The 10,183-nt window shown below is 29.6% G+C and overlaps 1 long non-coding RNA gene across 2 annotated transcripts; it reads left to right on the top strand.

Annotated features, from left to right (window-relative positions):
- The first annotated feature begins 1,869 nt into the window (after positions 1-1,869).
- LOC106771442 lies at positions 1,870-8,472 on the top strand. Of its 2 annotated transcripts, XR_001376465.2 has the most exons (6): positions 1,870-2,126; positions 2,210-2,373; positions 2,485-2,639; positions 3,121-3,337; positions 5,153-5,633; positions 7,769-8,472. It is a non-coding gene; the product is annotated as an uncharacterized LOC106771442 (long non-coding RNA). The 2 variants fall into 2 exon arrangements; XR_002669392.1 differs by lacking the exon at positions 2,485-2,639 and having other exon boundaries at positions 7,769-8,470.
- The last annotated feature ends 1,711 nt before the right edge of the window (positions 8,473-10,183 follow it).

The following is a 10,183-nucleotide window of genomic DNA, read 5'->3' as shown; positions in this document are numbered from 1 at the left end:
TTAAAAATAAATTATATATATATATATATATATATATATATATATATATATATATATATATATATATATATATTTGCTTTCATATTTTCTTGTGATGTGTCATAATTTATTGTCTTCGTTCCTTTTTATTCCACAAAAGCAAGAAATATAATATTTGTTATTGTGATAAAATGGTTAAGCAGTTTTTTTATTGTAAACAGAGGCATATATGCTACAACTTAATATAGTTAAAGTCTGTATAATTTTATACCGTTGCTTAGAGTATTTTTCCGCATAGGCTCGGCGTTTTAATTTATTTTGAAAACATGTAATCGAAAAAAAAATGAAATTTGATTATATGTTTGATTTTCTCCATACATGATGATCTGAAAAAACTTAAGTGAAATTAGAAAAAATAAAAGATGGAAAAAAAAATGGTTAAGAGCTTATATTCACTATAAGTTATTTGAAGTTAGTCCAGAGAACAAAGGTATATGTCTCGTTTAAGAAATAAAATGAAAGGAATGAAAGTAAGATAATAAAAGAGAGGCTATTTTAAGTTGTTATAAGATAAAGTTAAAACTTTTTCTTTCCTTTTTGTTTGGTTTTTATAGAAAGTAAAATGAAAGAAAAAAATAAAATAAAATGAAGATAATATTCTCTTTTATCTATTTTCTTTTTTTCTTTTTCTGGGTAGGTTACTTTTTACCAGTCTTACAAATATTTTTCCCTTAACAAAGGCAGAAGAAGAAAAATTATAAAGTTAGAACTTTGTGTGTTGATGAGCTTTGTCCTTCTTCAATCATCCATTCCAGGTACATCTTTAAGTTATAAATTACCAAAATAAATTCACGTAACCAGTTTTAAATTCTTATAATAACTAGTATAATTTTTAATTTTTCATTTCAGTTTCTATATAAGAAAGTTGTTCAGTGTCTTGAAGAATATTTGAAAACAATTGAAAATATTTTTTTTTGTGTATTTAAAATTTTGAAACTTATAATTATCGTTAACAGTTTTTTATCTAAAAATTTCCAAAATTAAGCTCATTTTTTGCTGATAGTTTTTATTTTAGTTCATTTTAATAGCATACCATTTTCTGTATCACTATACAAAATTTAAATTTCTATACTGTAATTAAAATTAGTTATCTTAGAGTGATTTTTTTTACTGAATGAAACAAATTATAATTGTGACAATAATAATAATGATTTTATATATAATTAAATATATAAAATAATTTCATTGTCTCAACTGTCTAAAAGGGACGACCATAACAAGAATACGTTGACTTCGACACAATATATTATGTTTTCTTGAAAAAAAAAATTATCTTAGCTTTTAGTTAAAAGCTTAAAAAGATTAGCACGCAATCAATTTTCTGAACATATTTTACATTTATTGAATTGAAATAAATTATAGTAAACTCTTAAAAACATATAAAATAAAATTGTAAAATTTTATGTGCCGGACAAATAAATCCTTAATTCACCAACAAGTACTCCTGTCTCTATTTTTGCTGTTCATTATTATTATTTTTTTGAAATTATGGAATTATAAATATAAAGCATCTATACATAAATACCTTTTAATTTTAAAAAGACAAACTAGTGTAACTTCTTTTTTTCTTTCAATAATTATACAATATGAATTAGAGTCGGACAAGGAATCTTCTTTAAGTAGAGCAGCGGCGGCTTAAAAAGAATGCATATACTTATGAGCTGTCAATTATTTGATTTGAATCATATCCTTAAGGTTATGATTATGGAGATTTTATTTTTGACTGTTTAAATTCAAAACATTTGTTTTCTTACGTATGAATGTTCTAGAATAAATGAATCCTCACTAACCAAGAGCACGTCCTCTTAGATATAAAAAAAGTGAAGTCGTTGTAAGGACCTACTCTCTCTCCTTCAAAGACAAAAACAGAGATACTGGGAGAATGAATCTGAAAATGGCTTCACTTTTTCTATCGAAAAAGATCTCTTCTTCTGTTAATTTTTCAGTGTTTGATGTAATTCAAACCAGCGGACGTAAAGTGACGAATTCGTTCAACAATCTGGGGAATGGCACTCAGAATTTTGCTAACGCCAAAATCATGCTTACTGGAGGCTGTTGCTGTTGCTGTACCTCGTTTGACTTGCATGGTATCATTAAATCAGCAAATACTCTCTTGTTCGATTTCTTTGTTAGTTTCTTTGTTTATTTATTTATTTTCTGTCTTTCTCAGGTACTGTTTCTCCCAATCGGACGTCGACAAAACCCCCTCGACTTCTAAATCACCAGCCAACAACATATTTAGTTTCTCCATAACCACTTTCCGTTGTAGACGACAAAGACATTTCTGCAACGGAATCTTCTTCCTCCACCGGATCCAAATTCGGTGACGTCTTTGTATGTTTTCCTTCCTTTGGGGAATGTATATGATTTTAGATATGCTGCGTTTGGTTTATTTATTTCCAAGCAGATTAGATCTGAAAGTATCTGTCTTGCTTTTGTGTTCAGCACCAGGTCTCAGGTATGTATGAGGGACAGAATATTCATATGTTCTCACGAGCTGGTGCTGTAATTCACTTATGTTGAAGCAATACGCTGGATACAAAGAAATTAACGATAAAAGTTAGAAACAAACCAAGTTCTTCTGGGTTTTAATAGATGAGGTAGCGTGAAAATAACTTCTCCCCCAAATTTTACTAGAATTTTCACCTCTAGTAAACTATTATTGCGATTCAATGCTTCACATGTATATTGGTGTTTGAAGAATTTTGGAACTGTGTTCCGATATTTGGATTTAATTTATCTTTCTTGGTTATAAATATCTATATATTGTTCTGTTAGGCATTAAACTGTCGCGGTAACAAGAGAATAGACAGCTGAGATAATGTATTCTCAGGACATTCTGTTGGAACTAGGTTTTCAGTGTTACAGAGCTATACAAATTAGCTTTTTTGGTTTCTATATTATCATTGGGATTTGAAATTTCAGTAATCAACTGTTAGTTTAGCCAAAGTAATGGCAAAATATCACATTGTCGCTATGAAACATGGTTTGATATGAAATTTGATGCAACAGAGCTCATTGTTTAACTAATTCCGTTGTACAAAAAAATTGTGATTTAATGTGTTTGACCTGGTTTTGCAGGTTCTTTAGGTTTTGGACTCTTAAGTTCCAGGTTTGCGAAAGGTTCAAAAGAAGACAGTCCCCACTGGAATACTATAGGGTGGGGGGATTTCTAATTTTGAACTGGATTGCTCTCTCCTCAGACTCTTGGTGCTGTTATGTGCCAATTAAAGTTTGATCCTCAAGTAAATTCAGTTTTTAATGCTAATGCTCAATATATACATTAAGTACTTTACCTGTAAGTACTTTCTTTCACCTTAGATTCTTTAATCTCTTATGTCATGCATAACTTATTGGCATCTTGGTCTCCTCAGTAGTATTGAAAAATTGTTCATAAGGATGAAATCAATTCATTTTATTATGAATTTGAGTCAGATTGAATTTTAAAAAAATAATATGAACTAATTTTGAGTTTAATTAAAAATTTAACTTATCTATATTAATTCACAAATCTATAATTTTTTTTAAAATATATTATTATATTACAAAATTTATTATTTTCTTATTATCAACTTATGATAAAATGGATTGACTTATCAATTTATCAAATTTGTTATTTGTTATTTTTAAGTTATATTATTAACATTATTTGAATTGAACTTTATTTAAATTTCATTTAAAAAAATGTTATTTTTTAGATTCAAGAAAAAAAAAGACTTTTAATTAAGTGAATCAACTTCTTTAATCTATTAATTTGTGGGAAATGGATCGGATTCAAATTTTTTGAGCTTTTTATTAAGTAAATTGAATTGGATTAATTCATTAAGTAGTCCATTAATGATGGATCGAACTTAGTAGAATGACTTGTTTTGTTTTGAAAGCACTATAGATCTAATAAAGTTTTCTTTAATGTGAACAAGTTATGCATTTCACTTATTGTTTAATATATACCTGAAAATTCAGGTTGCTACACACAATATATGAGATTTATGGAATAGAATGTGTTTGGTAGTTATCTATTAAGGCTTATGAATAGTTTCCCTTATGAATTTCGCTTTCTTCCATTCCCGTGGTAATGGTCAAGATAGTTCTGTTTTCCCCTGCATTACTTTTCTTTAAGTATTGTGGATTTGGACAAGGGAAAAGAAAATGGTCTCGTGATAGCACAAGATGAATCTAAATTGAACTTTTCTTCAACTAAAAATTTATTCTTAAAACGCTTGGTGATGCAGAAAATGAGTGAACTTAGTTTCTAGATGTGTTCGCGTTTAACATCAAAATATTCAAAGGTAGCTTTGAGATCTGTTTTTTCCGTATTTCATACTTTATTTCACCAGCGATTGTTATTCTAAATTGCTAAAATATGATAAATTGGTAATATATTCTGAAAATGTTGTTAATAATTGTTTTTAGTAAATAAATGCGAGGACCCACTGGCTGGATAGTCATTCATTTAGTGTTTCTGTTTGTCTTTGGTTTTAAATGGTACTATTTATAATTAATTCTTATCTTTCACTTGTACTTTCTTTCCTAAAGATGAAGGTCCACGTCCACTGTTTTTTCTTTTCTGTATTATTTTCTGTGTTACTTGAATTAGGGTTTATTGGTTTACTTTCAGACTTGTTTCCAAATTCACATTTAATATATTTATTTTTGTTGACTGTGATAGAATTGTTATAGGTCTATATATGATTAATTTACTTGTACTCAATCCTTCGTATTTCTCGGTTGATCTCGAAAAAAAAAAAGACTAGATCGACCATGCCTTTGTGCTCTGATTTGGTAATAGACAATCAAAATAGATTCTAAGTTTATATCATTATACAATTTTCTTAACTAACCTTTTTAAGTTTAATTTAACTTTATAAAATTAACGAGATTCGTAGTCAATTGTATATTTTAAATTAACATGTGTGATACTTTGAAGATTAATGGTAAGATGAAAGGAATTTACCTTTCTCTACAGTAATATAGGAAAAGTAGTGTTTTGCTTTGCGCATCTTTGAAGTTCCCTATGTATGTTAGAGGCATTGTTTGATATGAGAGTACTCACTTGCTAATTGCTCTAATCTTTGAAGTTCCCACACTAATCGTTTTATATCTGATGTTTCAGGAAGCGAAAGTATTGGACAAGGTGCCATAGAAAAGTCATTCAACAATGAAAGGGACGGCACGCAAGACTTCTTCAATGCAACAATCAAAATTGGAGGGTATAGCTGCAGGTCAACAAGCGGAGTGAAAGTGGGTGTGATAGCAAGCTCATTCAACAACAAGGGTGACGGCATCCAGAACTTCAGCAATGCCACAATCATAATCGTTACCGGCTGTTGTCGTGGTTCACTTGGTTTACATGGTATCATATTTTCCTGCTTCTTCTTAGAGCCCTTGTTGCACTGCTGCTGATCCCAACCAGAGATCAACATCCACCAACAATATTGGATTTCACTCGATCCAATGCCGAGGTCAATTATCCTTCAAAGGGAACCTCCACTCGCCAATACCACTCATTCGTGATTCTCCATAATCGCGTCTGCTACCATTTCTTTGCCTTCTGCAATGGCCACCCCACAAGATCCGATTTTCGCGAGATCTTTGTATGTTAGTCTTTTACTCACCATGTTGATTTTCACTAAATTTTTCTATTTAATATATATATATATATATATATATATATATATATATATATATATATCATCATGCATGCTATTACTTTTGTGCTCAACACCAATTATTTAGTTGGAAATATTTCAATACAATCTCCACCTGGTGATTTGAAATTTTTTACTACAGTCAGTAAATCTTCTAGGTGTATTGAAAATTTGGGGTTAGGTGTGTGTTTTGAGAGTTTTTGCAATTGCATCCTGATAAAGGTTGCAATAGGATATATAGGATATTTGATTACTTCGGTGTTAAAAAGAATGGAAAATTTCTTATGTGAAAATTGTAGAGAAGAGTTACAATTTTAAAATATATATCTCAGCATGCATGCTTTTACTTTGTGCTCAGCACCAATTATTGAGTTGGAAATATTTCGACACAATCTCATCCCGTTGTTGCAAGACAGATTTCGGTGGTGATTAGAAATTTTTTAGTACAATTAGTAAATCTTTTGGGTGTATTGAAAATTTGGGGTAGTTGTGTGTTTTGAGAGTTTTTGTAAAAGGTTGCAATAGGATGTATAGAGATTTGAGTACTTAGGTGTTCAAAAGAATAAGAAGTTTCTTATGTGAAAATTGTAGAGAAGAGTTACAATTTTTGTACTATATTGCATAAGAGAATTTGTAATTTTATCTTTGTAAAAGTTGCACGAAAATATTTTTAACTATTTTAAGAAAAAATTATATATTGACTATTAAAATATTTCTATTAAGTAATGTCTGGATATAGGACTTAAAGTGTGAAAACACGTTTATGTAAGTTTGAGCATGACATAAATGAATAAAAGAATGAAATAGGACAATCTTAGTTTGATAATTATTTATTGAAAAATGATGTACACTAAAAAGTTTATCAATATTTGATATACACATACAGAGAGAATAAAATTATAGGTTTATAGGATGTATGATGTGATAAAAAAAGAGAGATGGGAAGAAAAAACAAAGATATAATAAAATACATAAAATTAAGGGGTATAGACTGATATATATGTTTTTTTACTCCCTTATCCTAAATAACTTCATATATCCCTTACAGGTCAGGTTAACTTTAATCAATTTCAAATTATTCCATACCTTTTTTTTCTTCTAAGATTTCAGTGGTTTTATTAAATATCTATATTAATGGTTAGTAAATCCTATAAAAGAATTGGTTACTGTTCTTTTGGAAAGAATCAGATATAGGATTTTTTTTTTTTTTTCAACAGAATATGGGACCAGTTCCCGAACCTTTCTTAAGTGAGGGATATGATATCTTCCACTATCTCTTGGCCTTAAATGCAATGCTGAGGTATATGTACTGTAGTTGATCCACATGGGGAAAGTTCTTAATAAATGTCTTTTGACACCTGATATTGGGTTTTGATAATTGAGTCAGCAAATGGGCTTAAGCCATCATATTGTGCCCATATCCTTCATAGATGGTCTTGAACATTATGTTTGGGGTTTGTGTTCTGATTAACTTTAACTCCTTAGGTTCAAGAACAATGATTCTAGTAACATGACATTTATATGATATATGCTAAAATATTATATATTAAAACAAATGCCAATCGATAATATTTTTTACTGATTCAACAACACTTTTAGACATGTTGTAGGGTAGATTGCTACGGAAATACTACAATTGGAATGAAAACTTAAAAGTGGAAATAGAAAATGAAACTAACCTCCAGTTATTGCTGTCACAAGGATTTTCTTCTTGTGTTTTTATAATTTTAAATTCTCATTTTCTGAAATCCTGACAGTGTAGTATAAGATTTGATGATATAAAATAGAGTATCAATGTGTTATTTATAGTGCTCTGTCCAATCATAGAATGGTAAAAGTTGTGATAAATGTGGTATCAGAACTTCTACACAACTGTTCTGTAATTGTTTGAAAATTGACTACATTTATGGGTTAAATGTTTCATAGTAGGAATATTGATTTCAGTATATCTCATATTATACCCACATTCCTATAAAATAGGAACTGCACGTGGGTATCTGCCAACTGAGAAATTTTGTAGAAGTTCCTGTACGTGTTGAAGGCATTGTCTAACTAATGGTTTTATATTTGATGTCTTACAGGAAGCCAAAGTATTGTAAACTCATTCAACAATGAAGGCAATGGGGTACAGGACTTCAGCAATTCAATAATCACAGTTGGAAGCTGTAGCTGTTCCTCGACTACTGTGAGACTGAAGACTCGTCAAACCGCGGTTTGTTTGATGAAACAAAATATTGAAACTTGATCGAGGCCACAGTGTTTTCAAACAAGTTCTCGACTGAAGAACCCTTTGGAAAACTGAATAAATAGCCATTAGCCAATAGGGTTAATCTAGATGTCTTATAAAAGAAAGCTCGATTTTTGGAAAGCTTTCATGTTGATTGCTGATTGTCGATTGCGTTTACGCACTCTGGATGAACTTGATAATTGAGCGTTTCCCCAAAAGCAGGACCAATTTGAATTTTGATGATGTAAATGCACAACCTTCTTTCACATCAAGATAGGACTCAGCTGTTGATTCCACTACTTATTTGGTCTCAGCTTCGGCACTTCTAGTTCCATTAATAGAGGGTGTGGGTGTTTCTGCCACAATTGTGTATTGTTCATCTCTTGAATGAGAACCAGAATGATGATTATGATTATCAAAGTCCGTTATCATATATTGATAATGTTGCAGGGCTGAGATTACACTTAATCCTGTATTTTTCTGACTGTCCAATCTTCAAATGTCGTCTTCTTTCTGTGCTCGTCCTCTCGTGTTGGATCGGTTACCTGCAAAAGCTAATTTGATATTCAAGTGTTTGGTTTGTAATGAACGTTAATAATGTCTTTAATGGACTTTTATTTTAAGAAAGCCTAAAAGTAGTATAATAATTTTCTAACCTTATTTAACGTGATAATTTGGAAATTATCTCCCAATACTATATCTGACTGGTCGGTGGAGAATTTTAGGCAGAATATATATATACATAGTAGTATTTTCGTTAGAGGTGTCAATTTAATTCATGGCCCCAGGGCCAGCTCCAACCCACTATTAAAAAAACCCTATTTTAAGAAGCTCCTCAAGTAGGGGGTCAGAAGAAAGTCCCAACTTCCAAAACCCCCTCTCAAGTGGGTTAGGGTCAGGATTAAAGTGGATTTAGCCCCACTCCAAAACTTTAATTAAATTTTAACCCCACTCCAAAACTTCAAATCTCTCTCTCAATAATTTTTAGGAAATGACAAAACAATATATTCTCAGGAGCAGAAGCTATAGTTTTTATTTTAATATCTGCATTTGAAAAGAAAAAACTCTTTATATTTACAAATGAGAAATAACTATAACTCAACATATACGTTATCATACTTGCACCTATAATACTTGCACCTATAATTTGCTCATGTCTAAAACCAATTATAAAGTTTATTACAATACTGGCATTTATATTGTATTTAGAAATATCATTGTATATAAATACAGTACTTTTAAATGTAATATTTTATTTTTAAAATTTTTAACGAAACAAAATGAGTATTGAATAAGAGATATTTAATCAAAGTCAAGTGCATGAAATTAAAAGAAAAAGCACATGAACATTTCTAATTTGTGAAATAACTATTCCATCAGTAAAGGTGAGCATATATTTCAACCCAAACAAATATGATAAAAAGGTGATATAGAAAAATAATTAATTGACACCATAAAAACTTTTTGATAAATGTAGCCTTAATTTAATTTCTATTGTGTAACATCAAATAATCATAAACTTGGAAAAAGTATATTTTCATATTAACTGTGCAATGTGTACTTAAACTTAAAATAATATAAGAAAAAGTAAAGATGTATAAAGAAAATGAGTTTAGGAAAAAAGAAAAGAAAAATTGGGGTTCAGGATGTTTGAATTGTGAAGAGGTTCAAAGGAAAGAGAAGTTATCTACAATTATTCTCATCACTTTTAATTATTAAATTAATTAATTATATTATACAGTTTCTATATTTACATTATTACAATTTAAATAGTAATGGTAGTAAGTACTGTTATATAGTTGAAGTTATGTTTGAGTTTGTTGTTATAAAATTGATAATCTTTTGTTTTTATTTTTATTGTTATATTTTTTCATGGTAAAAAGAATTAGGGCTTTAGGGTTTTTGGCCCTGTGGACTTTTTCAATAAGAATTATGGTGTTGCTCCCTACATTTCTCCAAGTGGGACTTGTACCTCCCCATTAATTTAATTTATTTCAAAAATATTCTACACCTCTCCACTATTTTCTTTATTCCAAATATACCCTACACCTCCTCACTATCCTTAACAATCTTTCTTTTTCTCTCTCTACATACTACATTAATGGAGCATTTACATGGTTCATTGCATTTACATGACTTAAATTTGAAGTTAGATGTATTTTCTTAAATAAGTTTGATTCAATCTTATTTTTGTTGTTCAATATATTTTTTTCTTTTCAAATTACTTAATAAATGAAAAAATTTTGTTTTAAATTTCTAGAAAAATGTT

Source organism: Vigna radiata, chromosome 8, assembly GCF_000741045.1.
Source record: "Vigna radiata var. radiata cultivar VC1973A chromosome 8, Vradiata_ver6, whole genome shotgun sequence".
Taxonomy (NCBI): Eukaryota; Viridiplantae; Streptophyta; class Magnoliopsida; order Fabales; family Fabaceae; genus Vigna; species Vigna radiata.
This window is presented reverse-complemented; position numbering and strand designations above follow the sequence as displayed.